This window comes from Cyanistes caeruleus, chromosome 1 (genome assembly GCF_971803275.1).
Source record: "Cyanistes caeruleus chromosome 1, bCyaCae1.hap1.1, whole genome shotgun sequence".
NCBI lineage: Eukaryota > Metazoa > Chordata > Aves > Passeriformes > Paridae > Cyanistes > Cyanistes caeruleus.
Genome location: NC_141701.1, coordinates 128,179,952 through 128,197,890, shown reverse-complemented (window position 1 = coordinate 128,197,890; position 17,939 = coordinate 128,179,952). Strand labels below are relative to the sequence as shown.

Here is a 17,939-nt window from a genome sequence, read left to right as displayed (position 1 = left end):
TCAGACCCCCCCAGATCTTCAGGCCTATAACTTTTGGACCCTTGCCTATATCTTGCAGAGCTGCTTGTTCTGCCCCTGTCCAGACCTAAAGTTTATCCCAGGCCCAAAGTCTCCCTAATCACTATTTACTCTGTCACTGGCTTTATAACCATGTAGTGTACAATTTCCTAAGTAAGCCTTCTGCCTCCATCTCTTCTGCAGTCTTCACTAGTCTTCACCCAGTTAAGAAGAGTGGGGCAGATTTTATTCCCAGTGGATAAGGTTCAGTCTTATCCCTGGAACTTCATTCTAGAGATGCTTTTGGTGCAGACATTGTTCTGTCACACCTGGAGAGAGCAGGTAGGCAGTCCTTGAGAATGGCCCAGGGCATGAAATGTCTACATAACAAGGCTTAGTGGTGATGAGTTATCTGTATGTACATGACAGTGACGTAGGCATCCTTCAAAGCAAAAATGTTGGAGTTGTGCTGCCTACCAAGCACAGACATCCCATTCAGGACATGGGTGTGTTAAAAATTGTGGGGAAGTCAATGTGAATCATTGTCATGCACCACAATATCTGAACTTACACTGGATGCTTGCCTACTTTCAGTTCCAATTCATAATCTCAATGTCCTGTGAGCTGAGGAATTCCAAATCACCTTACCTGCTGTATGCCACACATGCAGCACCCTCTTCTACTGAGAAGAGAGGATAGATAGCTCATTTCAGGTCATGCTAAGCAGTCCTGTTCATTTTGGCTGTGTGGAAGCAGTCTCCTTCCTCTGGACTAAATGTATAATTGATTTGATTTTCTAAAAGCCTGTGTATGAAGACCACTTGTCTGCTGAATTTTAGTTTGCCTTGTCTTGGTGGAACAGTCTGTGCTACCATATCTTTTCCCTTAGGCTTCCTTGTTACGATGGTTGCCATGTCTGAAAGCTCATAGCATTCAATAGAATTTTTCCCCAACTCCTCCAGTATTTATTTTTAGATTTCAATGAGAAAAAAAACATACCCATCTACAACTCTATGCAATGACAGCTATTTGGGATCAGAAGCAATGCTGAAATAATCATGCTCACACAGTGCAATGATAAATTCCCTTAACCAAACAGCACTTTGAAGCAGTGGAACAAGCCCACCCCAGAACTGCTTTATCAGCTATCCCCTTTTAAGAAGATTAAACTGTTATATTTCTCTGCTGCTGCTTTCATCTTCCCTCTGTGAGTGTCATCCAGGCCTCCAGGCAAACATAGCTGCTTATCCTTATCAGGAGACTTTAAGTCAGGAAAAATAAGGGTGAGAGAAAATAAAAATTACAGACATATTTGTCAATAAGCAGTGGTTATGTATGAGAAGAGCATGGTTAAAAAATAGAAGCCATGGCTGGGGCTGGAGGCCTCAGGCCCCAGGTAAGTGGTTTTCTAACACTGCAGCATAAACTCATGACTAGGACACTGCTTGAAAACTGTCATTGTGCACTGACACCTTGATAGGCACTTCTACAAAGATACAGATCATTACTGTAATTAGCACCTACCGTTGTTGTGTCTCTAGATAGAACATTAAGGCCAGAATTTTCTATTAATTCATACCAATTACTCCATCCAGTTCATGGTTAAGGCATAATGAGAAGGTGAACAAAGATGACTGTCTTGGGCAGAACAAAGTATGAAAAATAAGGGACATTTCAAAGAGACATTTTAGATAAATACTTTCCTTTAGAATCTTCTCTGCATAATGCATTTCTACTTTCAATTGTATGAATAATTTGCCATAAGGTTCAATTTGTTGTCAAAAATAGCACTTACCTGCTTTCATACATTTTAATACATTTTCATGGTGTATGAAATTCATGCATCACCTTGTGTGTACTGCTGATTTTAATTCTGGTAAAGCTAAGCTTCAAGTTAATATTTGGGAGGTCTCAGGAATCCTATAAAGGAGTAGCATCCTTTGGTGTTTGCAAAAATACAAATTGTTGTTGTTTTAAATCAAGCATCAAAGATAGTGTGGGGAAATGAGACAAACTTCTAATAAAAAAAGAGCAATAATTGCTGGGTGCTGCTGGTAATTCTGTAAACTCAGATATTTCTTTTGTCCCCTTCAACAAAACTATTGAGTTCTCAGGAATTTGAAACAGAGGTGAATGGAGACAACTGTGTAGCTGGTATTTAAGAGAGCTTTTCAGAGTCTGTGTTCCCTAAACTGTCCAGTACTGCCCCAAGCCCATTTCACTTTACCTTCTACTGATATACATTATCTCTTATTATCGATTTTTTTTTTTTTCTGAGGAAGAATTTATCCTTTTTAAGATATGTGGGGTTTTTTTTGGCTTTGTACATGTGTTTGGCAAGGATCTTGGTGCTTGAAATCTACCAATAGGAAATCAATTGACAGAGGAATTATTAGTGACTCGAATGTATTGTGGATATTCAGACTTGCAGTAATTTCAACTCAGTGATCTGCCTGGAGATCTAACTGATTTCAGCAAACAGTAAAAAATGTCTTCTAATACTTTCTTATTAACTTTTTTTTTTTTTTTAACTGAGCAACCACCCATGCATTTCTTACATGAGTAACTAACTAGTTCACTTGTGAATGAAAGATTTCTGAAGCCATGTGGAATAGTGCCCATCGTGACTTTACTGCTGTAACAGTAAACCTGACTTCAGAAGTGATATTCCTCACTTATTCTAAATTTTGCTTTCATGCTGCCTTTTGATCCTTTGTTTAAATCATTGCTTTTGTAAAACTGGAAGGCATTTTGTAACATCCTCTGTTATTTGCCAAGCCTAGGTGATGCCTACCATGCAAAGTGTCTAAAATATGCTGCCATTTTCACTAAGCCTTAGAAATGTCTGCTTTGAAATTAATTTTTAATCTTCAAGTGGCACAAACTTCCTAGAGGGTTTTCTCATTTATTAATGCCTGCTGTGATGTAGGAGTTTCTGGTGCCTAAGGCAGGGAAATGCAATGCACTACTAATTATTGCTAATTATTTATCTTATGTTGCATCATAAACAGTTATTCATTTGCCAGAGCAACTCATACCCATCTTCATTAATAACTTAAATGTGAACAACTCCATATAAAGTAACTTCAAAAAGAAAGCATGTCAAGTTGTTTTTCCTTGAACTTTTCCAATCTAGCAATTAACCACATATTGCACTTATTAATGTGCACGGAAACCTCTACATTTTACATGTGTAAGCTAGAAGAAGGGAGACAGGAAAACAATTAATTTTTGGAATTTTGACAATAGCCTTTCTCAACTCAATGCATGGTCTGTGATGGACCTCAGACTTTCCCTTAATCTTTGATTTCTCTTCAGATGACAGCGTGGTGGCTGTGTGTCCATGTACAACTGACCTCTGCTGCAGGGAAGGCAGCTTGTCAGACATCTGTAATTGCTGACCAGTTTGCCCTCTGTTGTTCTCATAAAGCAATCTGGGGCTACAATAACCACCTTCTGAACTCAGAATGAGAACATAAAAGTTTTGAAAATAATCCTAACTCTCTGCTACTGCACATTCACCTGATGATTAAGATATATGTAATCAGATAATGCTACTAGAAGACTATATTGAGTTGGATAATATTATAGATTTGTGTTTAATGGGAAAATGTAATGTTAGTGGGGTATACTGAAATGACTGGATATTTTTCATTAAAAGAAGTTACAAAGACATCATTGATCATAATTTTTTTCTGAAAAGTGAATATAAACATATCTTCTTGGTGTATGAAGATTTTATTCCTTCTAAAATTAGTGACAACAGAATTTGCATGCCTAAAGCAAGAAATCCACAAAAATGGTGAGATCTTTTGCTGTGGAAGATTAGAAAAGACAATGGTGAGACTGAGGTCAAAGAGGACAGAACATCACTTGTGGGGAAATTTGTTATTCCTTCAGAGACCTCCTTAACTGGGCTGCTCATAATTTTTTTCTTGAGTTCCTGGAGGTTGTTATTTGTAGGAGCATGTAACCTATACTACCTAGGATTGCTTCTCTCCAAATTTCCTTGGAGATTTCTTTACAATGGTTGATTCTGAGGAGAAATTTGTGTGTTTTTAATATACTACCCTGGCCACTTTGGTTATTTCTGAGCTCCTCTCTATACAATTGCCTGTTTTTTAATAATAGTTTTACTGAATCTCTCATTATGTTTGATGAGGATTTTTAAACAATTTTTCCTTGACACATACATTTCCATCCTTTATTTTTATACTTCACCTCTGGCAAATGTGAATGTAATAGATATCAAAATTGTGTCCCATTGAACTGGGGTTTACAGGATTTTTTTAAAGAAACATCTCATGCAATTAAAACACAAGATACCATTACTTTGTAACAAAAAAATGGGCTAAACAATCTCTGGAAACCCATTTATGACATATTTTAGTATGCCTGGTATCATCATACACAGTGATGTCATGGTATGTGTGTGATACCATGGCATAATGGTTATATATGGATAGGACAGCACGTTGACAGTAGCAGGATCTCATCAGGCCCCATGGAGACCCAGTCTCATCTATCGATTCAGGAATACTAAATGACTCCAAGGCCCTCTTAGGTCAGGAATAATTTAAAGCAATCCGCTGAGTTTGCAGGCAATTTGCAAGTGACACGCAATTCAAAGGAACCTAAACAAACCCTGTGGCATTTATGTTAAAGGGAAGGCCAACACTCCAACACTTTCAAAAGCAAAAATCAGTTTCTGAAGTTCAGTTTTGGTTGACTGATATTGGATGGGCCTTGTTTTAATGAAGAGTTGCAAACCAAAAGCCCCAAACACAAAACTTTTCAAATTGTGCATTTAAAACCGCTGGTTTTCTACGTGCTCCAACCTGCAGAAGCAGAAGATGTTGCTCTTTAACGACTTTCACAGGGGAGCAAAAGAGTATTCTTTCCCAATTCAATTCCAATTAAATTGAGGAACTGTTACTTCATCACTGTATCCTCACCAGCAATGGAGGCTTTTGTTCCTCTTCAGGATTTTTTATCTCCTGGAGAGGTGCAATCTGTCTGGATCTGGCAGGAACTGGAGGTGATGTGAATCCCTTTATGGCTGTTCAGAGGGCTCAGTGTACCTCACTCTTCCCAGGACAGGCCCTAGACCTCCAGTGACAGTGGCTGGAATAAGTGTTTTCCACCAAAAGAAAACAAGAGATTAGGCTCTGGGGACAGGGGTCTGGAGGGTACCTTTCCTGCTCTCTTAGACCAGAGGGATGGACAACAGTGAGCCATATGTCCAGGACTTCAAATCTTTAAAGAACCACAGTACCAAAGGGTACATGTTTTCCCCATGTGGGGCAACATACCTGTGTGCAATGACGGAGAGGGAAGCTGACTGATCTACACTGGAAGTGGGTGCTATTTTGCAGGAACATGGAATATCCCCAACAGCTCTGCTTGGCATCTCTCTCCCAGCAGATGGATATGTCAGTGTGTGGAGAGAAGCAGGGGCAATGCTAGAAGTCTGGTCCTCCTGTCTGGTACCTGTCCCCATGAGTGGTGAGAGGAAGCAGGGACAAAAATCCCTCTGCCTTTGGACAGTCTTGTCCTTGTTTAACAATGAAAGCTTGGTCTCGTTCATCTGTTCTGGAGCTCTCCCTGTTCTTCCAGAAAGGGACAGGACTAAGCAGGAGCCTGGTGCCATGGCAGTTGACCAGGGAGCTATGGGGCTGATGGCCAGGCTGCCGTGGGGGTGATGGTGAGGCTGACTGCGGGGGATGTCCTAGGCAGCTTAGAGTGACGCCTAAAGCCGCTGTGGGGCTGCCAGCTGCTGCCGTGAGGATGGTGTGGGGATGCTGCCTCAGCTGTCGTGGGGCTGAAGGCTGCTGCCACGGGATGCTGTCAGGGATGCTGCGGAGGTGGCGGTGGATGCTGCCTGGGCTGTCGATTGTGAAGCCGGTGTTGTGTTGACCAGCCGCTCGGCTGCCGGCTCGGCTGCTCCCGAGCCGAAGGCTGCGCCGCTGTGGGGGTGACAGCGAGGGGAGCACGGAGGAGCCGAGCGAGCGCACTTGAGGCCGGAGTTGCTGGGGGGCCGGGCGGGGACGCTGAGCCGGCCCCTCCGCCGCCACCTGCCCGCGCCCCCGCGGCCCCGCCCCGCTCCCACGGGCGGTGGCGGGGGTGTCGCTACCGGGGCGAGCGGGCGGAGGAGGAGGAGGGAGGAGGAGGAGGAGAGCGGCAGCAGCAGCTCTCGGGAGGAGCTTGTCCACCGTGAGACAGCATATTCAGCCGGCGGCGGCGGTCCTGCCGCAGCGGAGGGCGGCTCGGCTGGGCTCGGCTCGGCTCGGCTCGGCTCGGCTCGGCTCGGCTCGGCTCGGCTGGGCGCAGCTACTGGCAGCAGCCCTTCAGTCAGCGGGGTATCCCTCTCCTCCCCCGGCGGCGAGGGCTCGCTGAGGGCTGCAAGGCGCCGGGAGCCGCTCCGCATCTCCCGGGTGCCGGCGGAGGTGAGGCACCCGCGGGGCGGCGGGGCCGGGACGCGGCGGGGCCGAACCGGAGGGGCCAGCGGGGGCTGCCCGTGGGGCCCGGCGCTCCCTGCGGAGCAGCGGGGAGGGAGCCCCTCCGCGGGATGCGCAGCGGCCGCGGAGCCTGGTGCGGCCGCCGGAGGCGCTCCCCGGGCAGGCGGCCGGGCTGGGCTTGCGGGCATCCCCGGCTGGGCTTGCGGGCATCCCCGGCTGGGCTTGCGGGCATCCCCGGCTGGGCTTGCGGGCATCCCCGGCTGGGCTTGCGGGCATCCCCGGCTGGGCTTGCGGGCATCCCCGGCTGGGCGAGCGGGCATCCCCGGCTGGGCTTGCGGGCATCCCCGGCTGGGCTTGCGGGCATCCCCGGCTGGGCTTGCGGGCATCCCCGCGGGAGCCGGCCGGCCCTCGGCGCGGGTGGGCTCTGGCGGCCGGGCCGCTCGTCGGCGGGAGGGCTGCGGTGAGCGAGCCTCGCCGGCCTCGGCACCTGCTCCGGTCCCTGGGGCGCCTCTCGGCCCCGGCTGCGAGTAGCGACCGCAGGCTGGTGCCTGAGCGCCGAACAGCTTAAAGCAAAAGGAGGTGGTAAAAGTTTTTCATCCATAATTGTTCACACAGCGTGAGCGGTAGTGGGTTTACTCGAGTCCAGGACGACAGCGGACAGTAAATAGATCTTTCCCCCTTCTTAAGGTAATTGACTAAAATGGTGAGAGAAGGAGGGAGTCAGCCAGAGGCCTTTTTTCACTGGTAGTCCAGTGAAATAGATTTTCAAAAGGATGTTACTACAGTTACATCATGCTGGGAATCCCCCACAGTCTGCAGAAAACATAAGGCCCCAGACTTCCCAGACAAAGCCCCCGTTTTATGGACTGGAACAAAGTTTGTTTTTCTGTCAATATTGCCATTGACAGAAAGTACAGATTTGGGCTATAAATGCATATAACATAAAGCTTCTTGGCAGACCAAGCAATCTAGCCTGATGATGGTATAGAGGGCACGAGACGGAAGGACCTGACATGAAGTTGGCACATGACTTTGGCACTTGCACCTGGAAATTTATCCTGACATACTGGGTTTTGTCAGTGCTTTGCTTCTGCAGGAGGACTTTAAATTACACTGGAAATTGCACTAAACAGCTTGAAGCACGGGACTGCAAAACCTCTTTCAGAATGGAAATCCCAGGTCCCAGGACTGCCTGTCTCCTGATAGATGGTATTATCAGAGCAATTGGGGAATTTACTTTCTATTACTACCAATGTGCTTTGTTGAGGTGCCTCATTTGTTCTTGCTAAGTTAAGGGGGAAAAGTTATATGTTTGCCATGCTGATTATTTTAAACTCTTTTTTTTGCTTGTTTTTTGTTTTTATTTTCATTTGAGATGGCATCTCTAGCAACGTTGTCTGTATTTAGTGAAGGCAGCTAAAATTCCTTTTATAATTTCTCTGCAGCATTTTTCTGCAAGAATGGGTTTCTTCCACACAAACCTTGGGGCTGCATCCAGGTCTTCTCCCCATCCAGGTCTTCTCCCCATGAGAGTGCTCATTGCCCATCCTCTTATTTTATTTTCCCAAAATCAACCATTTATAGTCCATAAAAATACAAAATGTGTTGTCCCTTCTGGGCCTTTTCTGTGAACAGACTGTTTTGAAAATTGGGACTTGCCATCATCTTCCTTGATAAGTGAGACTTCTGAGGGCCAAAAGATGGTTTAGAGTTGGATTTCTAGATTTCTCTAGATTTTGGCTAGATTTCTCTCAGCTCTAAACACCTCTACCTCAAATTAGTCTAGCATAAAAATGCACTAACTGAAGTGCTGCCTTATCCACAGCTTAGGAGAGGAATCTTTAAAGGACCAGCAATAAACCACACCTTACACATGCAATTACTGGAAGTTTGGAAAACTGTCTACTCAAAGAATAGTCAGGGAAATATTTTGTACCCTGCAGATCTTAAATTAAGAAGCTGACCTTCCAGCTCTTTCTATAGAAGGAAGGGCAGTGAGCTGCTCTCCTTTGTGATGCCTTTCAGTGGCTATTTTTTTCATTATTGAAATATGTTTTCTTTCCAGTGTATTTTTCCAACTTCAGGTTTCTGGTTCCTATTATGCCTCTTGTAGATAAAAGCCTTGCTTTAGCCTCCATCTTCAGTGTAGGTACTCTAAACGATACAACAAGAACTTAGCTGCCTTATTTTCAAATAAATTAACAGATTCATTCCCTTGGTCTTCTTTTCTTTTATAAGGCAGGTTTCAAAAAGCTTTTCTTGCTGCCCTCTGTTTTCCAGCCCACAAGAAGGAAGAGGGGGAATACTAGATAGAGCTGGTTGCTCTATCTAATGGGCTGTGTTAGAGGTACCACCATTGCAGGATACTGGATAATGATGTGAAATGGGCTGGAAGGGAAAAAGATAAGGGATTGAAATAGAAAAAGAAGTAAGGGTATAGAAAGGCAGTATTGTTTCTGAAAGTTTCATTTACCCCTGCTAGTGAATCAGTTAATCATGTGGTATCTTTCAGCTCCTCAAACTTAAGTTCTCACAGAGATTTTAAATGTATTTGTGGTCACCCTCTAGAACTACTCAGATTTATTTACCAGGCCTCGAATACCCTGTTGAGCTCCTTTGGCTTGGCTGGACCAGCAGCAGAAGCACTAATTAGAAATCTTTCAGAGTTACCCGCACCTAATGCCACAGTGAGTTGCTGCTTGGAGGTGGTGGTGGTATGTTAAGAGAATGATTCTCCTTGTTCTTTCCATGGGCTTTAATTTTCAGAGAAGTTGGAGGGAAGTAACACTGAAATCCTCACTGAAGTGCATGGGGTGCATGCAGTTCATACTGCAGAGATATCATCTCAGGCTTTCTGCCATAGTCATACATAATGACCTCTCAGTGCAATACTCATCTGATACTTACAGATTTTTATTTTTAAAACCTTAAATGAAACAAACCATAATGACTCTAGATGTAATCTGTGTTTAAAAGGGACAATTTCCAGCCAAAATACTGATGGAATATGGTGGCAAAATGCCCTTAGTACAGATGCAACTTGTGTTAGTAAAACTGTGCTTTTGCCAGTGCAGCTTTATTTCTGTCAGAGCAACACAAGTCCTGCAGCTGAGTACACATTTATGTGTCTGTATGAGGGCTTGCTTCTCAGGTGAGGACTCAAATGGTCTCCCCCTGAGCTGTTTGTAGGCAGGCAGAAATGGTAGGGCAGGAATGATACTGTCTGACTCAGTCTAAACCTCAGATCGATGCAATATGTCCCATTGCTACTTGTTAATAATCCCTCTGAAAGTGTGCTAGCTCTTTTTAGTTAGAGATGACATTGGGAGCTGTTGTTCACTTGGCCATCTGCAAGCCTCAAAATAAGACAGTATACATGAGCTTGCTCCCCCAATACTGTTCATTTTACGTGGCATCATCTTGCCAGCTTTTCTGGGAAGATGGCTACTTCCAGGCAGATGGCAGGAGCTGCAGGAAGCTGCGAAGCAGACTAGTGTGTGAGCCACTAGATCATACAGATACAAGACACCTCTGATAACCTGTGACAGGTCATGTACCAACTCCTCCTGAGCTTAAAACTATACCCCTGCCTTCTTTTACTGTGCTTCTTCATCACTTTCTGTTGTACCTTTTGAGGCAGAGGCATTCTGATGAGTATCTGGGGGTGTAGTGCAGCATGGAGAAGGCATGGAGCAGGAGTGATGGTTCCTTGAAGCCTTTTGTGGGCAGCACACTGTAACTTCATGCTCGAGTTTAAGGAAAGAGGTCTCAGCCCTATAGCTGCTGACAGTAATGGAGTGTCTCTCTGACTCCTCTGGTGGTGAGCATCACTCACATCCTATGGAGTAATGGCAGAAGTCAGCTGCCCTTCTTGTTTGAGAGCCATGATACTTCTCCAAACGCTATTGAAGGAAATGAGAGTTTCACATTGACTTAACTTAGAGTTTGTATGAGTCCCTGTCTAACTGCTGCATTGATGTGTGCAGGTATCTGTGTTACCTGATGAATAATAGTGCTTAGATTTCTCCTGTGATTCTTGGCTCTTAATCTTACAGTAAAAGTACATGCATTATATTTAACACTGCTCCCATGCATGTGAATCAGCTGATTTGGAGAGAAAAGTTACATCAACCTGAGGAACAGACCTCCTGGGAGTCCTTCTGGAGCAGTGCCATTCTACCCTGTGTGTTCCCCAGGTTCTGGCTGACTGTCTCTGCTTTGCCCTAGAATAATTAATCAATAATTTGATTAAAGGAAAAGGCTCATTTATTACCACTCAGAAGAAAACTATTACAGAAGGAATCCTTTAAGGACCTTTTTATTTATAGTGGTATCTTCTCTTCACATTTCCTTTCCCTCTTGCTATCATTCTTTGAAGCTTCCCCTTTTCTGCTTCCCTCAATACTTGTCTTAACATCACATTCCCTCCTTGCTGGCCTTCCCTTCTCCTTGCCTTTGATTTCTCTCCCTAGCAAGGAAATTATATTAGTTCCTTGTTCTTTTCTCCCTTCATCTGTGATGTGGTACAAATAATTCCAAATCCTGCTCCTCAGTTATTAATTTTTCACTTCAGCCCAGCAGAAAGATGCAGTGTGTTTTGTGTTCAAACAATGGGGAGTTATAGTAAGGCAAAGACACAAACCTGCCTAGTATGATTAAATATAAATAAGTATAATAGAGGATATATTTCTTATCTATTTATATTACTTCATAATCAAGCCTTCTTTGATTCTAATATTTTCAGGCTGAATTTGACAGAAAAATCTATGCTACATTGGTACTGAAACTATGCTGTGTTAGCATTGAAAGTTAATCACTGTAGGTCTTAGACCACATGCAGGGAAAATATGGATTTCTCTTGCCTTAAACTATTCACCCCTTCCGTTTCATATCCATTAAAACAGATCTTAGCTTTTAAAGGGCATAGACAGCCATATTAAATCCTTACTATTCAAGGCATGCCCTTGTTTCGTGTTTTGCACATTAGGCCACCACTGTTAGGATCAGAGTGGTTACCAGGTCACTTGGTAATTGGGGCAAAGACATTTCCAGTGATTGCCATTATATATTTCTAGAAATTAAAATATTAATAAAGCAAGGTTACAGGGGAAAATAAACAACAACAAACCAACCCAGACTGTTTCTTCTATTTGAACCTGTTTGTCCTGTTTTAAAGACTGTTCCATTGACACTGAGCTTTTAAAAGAACTTCTTCTCAGATTCTCACAGCATGAAGTTGGGGGACTATCTAGACTCATGACATTTTATATTCTCTTTAAGTAATATATGCCATTTTTGTTAATCTCATTATTCAAAGTCTTATGACAATGTTGTTTCTTTCATCAGTTTGTCTCTAGTTACATTTTGAGCAATTGCTGAACCAGAAGGTGGTTTGTATCATAATTCTGATTTATTTCAGATCTTAGCTTGCCCCTAAATGAATTAATTCTTTGTTCTTTTTAGCTCAAACTGTTCATAGAGCTTTGTCACACGCTTATAGCACTTTGTTACAGGCTATCAACTTCTGCCAGTCTTCATTGCCTAGGAACACAAATTACTTCTGCAAAAAGTAGAGAAAAGATAGTTCAAGTTATATGCACTTATGACTGTAAACTGTGCTGCATTAAACAATGAATGGCTTAAAAATCTATAACCTTTTGGAATGGAACAAGAAATTTGACCTAAATCATACCCCCTAGTGTGCAGTTAGCTATTCATGTACATAATCTGCTGCATTTGGCAAAGCCTGTGAATGTTGTATTCTTGCCTTTCACTATCTCCACAGTAGTAATAATAATACAACAAAAATTCTGCTGATGGGATAGGAGGGTATTGTACTGGAGACAAAATGAAAAAAAACAGTGATGCCATTCTCTCTTTGTACTAAAAGAGCCCGTGGGAAAACTGTCCCTTTATTTCCCACAATATTTTCTTTTTCACAGAAGGCTGAATAGCAAGAAAATGCTAAATTTCTCAGCCTTTAGGGGCCTCTGAAAATATTTTAAAAACACCTTGTGCAAATTCAGTACTTTGTCTGATAATTACAGATTAAAGATCCTTAGGATTTTTCCCATATGTTTAAAGCATAGAACTCAGAAGATAACAGTAAATTATATTCTTTGTTAGGGGCTAAGGTGGCAAAACCCCTGTGTTTCAGCCTTACTACTGGTGCTGTGCACACCTTTTACAGCAGCCTTTATATACATAAAATGTATTGGGTTTTATTGTTTACTTATCAGTGACTCCGGGGGCAGACAAGTAAAAAACTCTAGACTTCCACATTGACAAACATATGAGTCTTTTTTTAAAAAATTGTAATAAAATGCAGAAGTAATATTAGTTAATACTTGCATTGTTTTTGAGGTCTTTAAATGGAGACCATGCCTCCTCAGAGTTGATTCAGTAAAGTTTAATTAAGTTTAATTTTTTCCCCAGAAAGTTTCTGATCTCACTAAATCAAGTGATGAATTAGGAGTAAGTATGATTAAAGTTGGTTGCCTCCCATTTTTTGTGTTATTTTTCTTGAGGTACTGTGTATGTGTGTGTATATATATGTGTGTGTATATATATGTATATATGTCAATAAGACTGCTGTGCTTTCTCATATCATATAATGTCTACTTTTTCTAAAGGATTAACTTTAACTATTACCCAGTTACTCCTGGCTTCTCTCTGGTTCTCTCTTCTGATGCTGCAATGATCTGTAGAGTTTTTAAACTATGTTCTGCTCTTAAGACTACCTGTTGGAACCAGTTTAACAGTTGGATGTGGCTGAAAACCAGACATGGACCATTTCTGATTGCCTTGTGGACCTTCAGTGGTCCAGTATTTTGACAGCCACTAGTAAACATTGACCTATTTTCCAAAACTATCTGTATCGAGTTCCCCATTTGAAGAGAACTGGTGGTCTCTAATGTCTTGGTCTCAAATTCTGGAGCCAAGGTCCTGGTGTCCCGGGCCTTGCACACACTGGAGGTGTCCTGCAGTGTGCTCCAGGGGTGTGATTGCCCCAACACTTATACGGGGACTTGCTTTCTTTCACTCTCAGCCAGCCAATTTGCAAAGCTTCTTCTCAGTGGAAGCCAGGGCATTTGAGAGATGTGTGTGTGCATGGGAGAGAAGGGCTCATGTGCAGCCAGCCTTGTCTTTGTAGGAGGCTGTGCTTAAACACGTCCACATCTTAAACCTGGGACGCATACTTGAGTTCCACAAACTGGAAGTTCTTATGGTGCCTGGGAAGCTCAGTTTCACCTAAACTGACAAAATGGTGTGGAAACAGAAACTAAAATCGCTGTCCTCAAAAATCAGCTTGGCTCTCACCTAGCTCCTGAAGCACAGGCAGTCTCTAAAAACTCACGTTTTTGCCTTTTTTGCCTTTTTCTGATGTGTTCTTACCCTTGAGCCCCCAGCCTCTGAGGCTGCTTCACCTAGATCACACTCCTCAAGCCCATGGAGCCACCCTGTGCTCCATGCCGAGCTGCAGCTGGCAGCATCTGCTCCTGGTTTTAACAGGACTCACCTAAAGTACAGGAGTCTCAGGTAATTTTTAATTTGCTTAAAGAGATATTTGCCTTCATCTGTTCTCTGACCAGCACCCTGTATGTTTTCTGCAGTAAGTACCTTTCCAGTCTTTCCCACTGAAGCTGCTTCACATAAGTCTAAAGTATTGAAGTTTCTTTGGGTGCAACAGAGGATGTGTGTGAAAGAGAAAGGACTCTTCAGCCCCTTGCTTCAAACACTCAGGAGGAAAGAGGAGTCTTTGGCTCCAGATACTAAATACAGCATTGTATTGTAAACTAAACAGTCACTGCATATAATATAAACTAACCCTGAAACAAAGACTAGAACCCAGGGGCCTCTGTTAGGGATTACTGTTCGCTCTCTTGCATCTGCTTTTTCTGGTCCAATGAATCTTTGCAGAAAAGAAATTAATAGAAAATAGCTTCAATGATTAAGAATGCAATCTCCATTCCTCCAGTCCTTCTCACTTATTAGCCAGCAGTCACCCTAGGAATGTGGGTTTCAGTCTTCTCAATACAAAAAAGTCCAACTCCCCCCTCCCCCCCAAAAAAACCATAAACAAACAAACAAACAAACCCTGAAACATGTTCCTCCTATTTTGAATGCTTTAACCACAGAAAAGATAAATGAAAGGCATAGATTTTTTGATTCTTAGTCCTCTCTCATATTGAAATTCTTTGCATATGTCCTTTAAATCATGCTGTCAGACATCTGCATTTATCATCTTGCCTTGTTATCTGGACATACCTTTTTTCTCTTCTGTTGATCAACAGGGATGTTTGGCAAAGGCAGGCTCTGAGCATTCATCTAGCTTTATTAGTACTGCCAGATAAGCCCTGGGAAGTACAAAGAGAATGGTAGTGTTGTTTATTCTGTTTTTTGTGAACTTTCTGCACATTTCTTAAAGCCAGGGCTCTTCCCTGCTTTCTAAATCTTTAGCTGCCTTGACTTCAGAGCTGAAATTAATGTGCAATATTTTTAACCTAGTTACATCCTTACAGACATCAGTGCAAAGCAAAGCATATTTTGTCATAAGAAAGAAACGGTATCTGGGTAAGTCTTCCAGCAAAACCTGTGTGATGGCAGCATAGCTTGTTCTTTGATGTCTCTCTGGCAGTTGTCATAACTGGGTTAAGAAGCAGACACAAGAGCATGAATTTTTCATGTTTGGGTAAATGGCTTAAAGTATCACTCTGCTGGCCATGTACCACTAGGGTTATCTCAGGAGGAGGGTGGAAAAGTTCAGAGGGGTCAGTTTTACCCCCCATATGGAATGAAAGTATACATTTTAATGGCTGAAATATTTTCAGGATGGAGAAAATGTCTTTGTTACACTTCAGGAGAGACTAGCAGACATCCTGAAGCAAAATTCGATGTTCAGGTTTAGTAAATCATTAAATTTATCCCTGGGAGGCACTTTGGTACTGTCATGATGAACAAGGTATTTTATATAGGTTTTGAAGAAATGGTCATATTAATGACAGCAGCAGATGTAATTGACATCTGATCATTGTATAAGAAATACATACAAAAGAAATTGAAATCAAAGGTAAGTGACCTGCAGCTTGAGATTTAGATTGTTACCTCTCTCACATTATCCATTTCTAAAATCTTACCAATTTACAGCTTGAATTTGGTTGTCTTTTAATGTCAGAAAACACATTTAATAATTTTGCTAGGTCTCAGAATCATAAAATGGCTGGGGTTGAAAGGACCTTTGAGATAACTTTATTCAAAGCCCCCTTCAGTGGATAGAGACACCTTTCACTCAGAGCTCCACCCAACCTGGCATTTAAACACTTCCAGGGATGGTGCATCCACAGCTTCTCTGGGCAACCTGTTCCAGTGCCTCACCACTTTTTCCTAATAGCCAATCTAAACCTACTCTTTTTCAATTTGAATCTCTTTCCCCTTGTCCTGTCACTTCATGCTGTTATAAAAGTCTCTCTCGCTTTCTTAAAGGCTCCTTTAAGGTACTGGAAAACTGAAATTAGGTCACCCCAAAGCCCACTCTTTTCCTGGCTGAAAAAATCCAAATCTCTCAGCCTTTCCTCACAGGAGATGTACTCCATCTCTCTAATCAACTTGGTGGCCTCCTCTGGGCTCGCTCCAACAGCTCCATGTCCTTCCTGGGCTGGGCACCCCAGAGCTGGGTGCTGTGTTCCAGGTGGGATCTCTCTCACCAGAGCAGAGCAGAGGGGCAGAATCCCCTCCCCTGCCCTGCTGCCCACGCTGCTTTTGGTGCAGCCCAGGACACCTTTGGCTTTCTGGGCAGTGAGTGCCATGGCCAGGTCATGTCCAGCCTCTCATCCACCAGCACCCCCAGGTCCTTCTGGGCAGGGCTACTCCTGAATTGTTCATCCTGCTATTCCTCTCTTGAGACAGCTGGGAAATTCACAGAAAAATAACACAGTGCAAGAAGAAAGATAGTTAATGTGTGAGGAATGTAGAGTCAAAAAATTTGGAATTTTATTATGTCCATTCCTAGCCATATAGAGAGCCACATATGGAGTCCTGGGTGTTACTGCAGCCACACAGTAAAAGATAACAGAGAGAGAAGCTGATAGAGAGGGCAGTGATCAAGAATGCTTAGGAATCTTATATTCTACAAGATCTAAATGTCAAGCATGCAGGTGGTGTGCTCTTTGTAACTGGGGCACAATTCCTCAGTCAGATCTCTGTGAAGTACAGATCAGTATTGGCTGCTGCATCATCGAGGACCATCTCGCAGCAGCATATCTGAGATCACTGTGCAGTTATAACTGGGCTCATTAATGCTTATTGAGAGAAAATCCAAGATACTTAAAAGACCTATTTAAAACTCAGTTTTCCTTGAGGTGAAAGGCTCACTTTTAGTTGTTACTGTGGAACTCAATATAAAGACTTGCAGCAGTTTAGCTAGAGTGACCTGTTAGTATGAGTCCTTGAGTTCCTTCTGCTCCTTGCTGGAAGGCTGTGTGTTTCTTGCTCATCTCCAGCAAGTTGTTGCCAGCAGCTTCTTCCCTTCAACCTTGATGGCTCTTCCATGGCACTAGCTTTGTTGAAATTGAAAACTTCATGGTAAATTTAAGAGGCTAAAGGGGCATGAGAGAAAAGGATGACAAGAAGGTGCTGCTTCGTCAACACTGCTCCTGATGCTGGAAGAATGGGCAGTAGTAGTGTTGTGCTGACAGGTTTTTTGTGGGGACTCTACAATTCTGCTGAAACTGAGTTAATTTTGTAGTAGGGCCATGATGAAAGAACAAGAGTGAAAAGATTAAATGGTAATGGATTGTAAGGGATGTGTAACTGAGCAGTTGTGGGTACATATCTTATACTATGTCAGCATTAAAATAAATAGGCTAAAGACGTGCTGACCTGTTGCATAGCAACCAGGAGGAAGCACAGAACCAAATCTCTGGATGCTTGTGATTTGTAAACCTTTACAGAACAAAGTACAAGACCTTTGCCCATCTGCTAGAAATGTTCAGAAGCTGAAGGAGAAAAATGGTACATTCCCTGAAATGTAACACTTGACAACTATTTTTATTTATAGATAAATACACAGATGCAGTGTAAAAAGCCTGACTATTTTGCCTCAAGGTTATGTAGAAAAAATACTTAGTCTCTCCAGTTTTACTTAGTGTTTTCCTGAATTCATCACACATAGGAGATTTCTTTAAATACTGCAAATGCTGAGTTTTTGCAGCTGCAAATATTTGCTCATTGTTGTGATTTTGCAAACATTGATATGCCCATTTAGCAAAATTATTTATGTTATTCTACTGAAGTCAAGTACAAATTCTGATGCATGATGAAAAGAGGCACTCATGTTTATTTAAAAATTGCTGTTGAGATGCTTCTAGCCCCTCTTGCCCATTTGAAGTGTGTTTCAAACATTATTTTCAAATGAATGTGATGTATTGGAATGCATTTATACTAGGCTAGCAACTCCCTCTGGTTTCTTGCAGACCAAAGATGTTT

General features: G+C 42.7%; 1 protein-coding gene across 10 annotated transcripts in view; it reads left to right on the top strand.

Moving 5' to 3' along the window:
- The first annotated feature begins 6,073 nt into the window (after window positions 1-6,073).
- Window positions 6,074-17,939, top strand: part of DYNC1I1 (dynein cytoplasmic 1 intermediate chain 1) — a 184,100-nt gene continuing 172,234 nt past the window's right edge. For 6 of the 10 annotated variants that reach the window (XM_086856831.1, XM_086856889.1, XM_086856851.1 and 3 more), the window contains exon 1: window positions 6,099-6,443. The gene's annotated coding sequence lies outside the window, so the exon portion shown is untranslated. Of the gene's footprint in view, window positions 6,444-17,939 lie in introns of all 10 variants that reach the window. The other 4 variants (XM_086856862.1, XM_086856884.1, XM_086856822.1 and 1 more) reach the window with 2 other exon arrangements.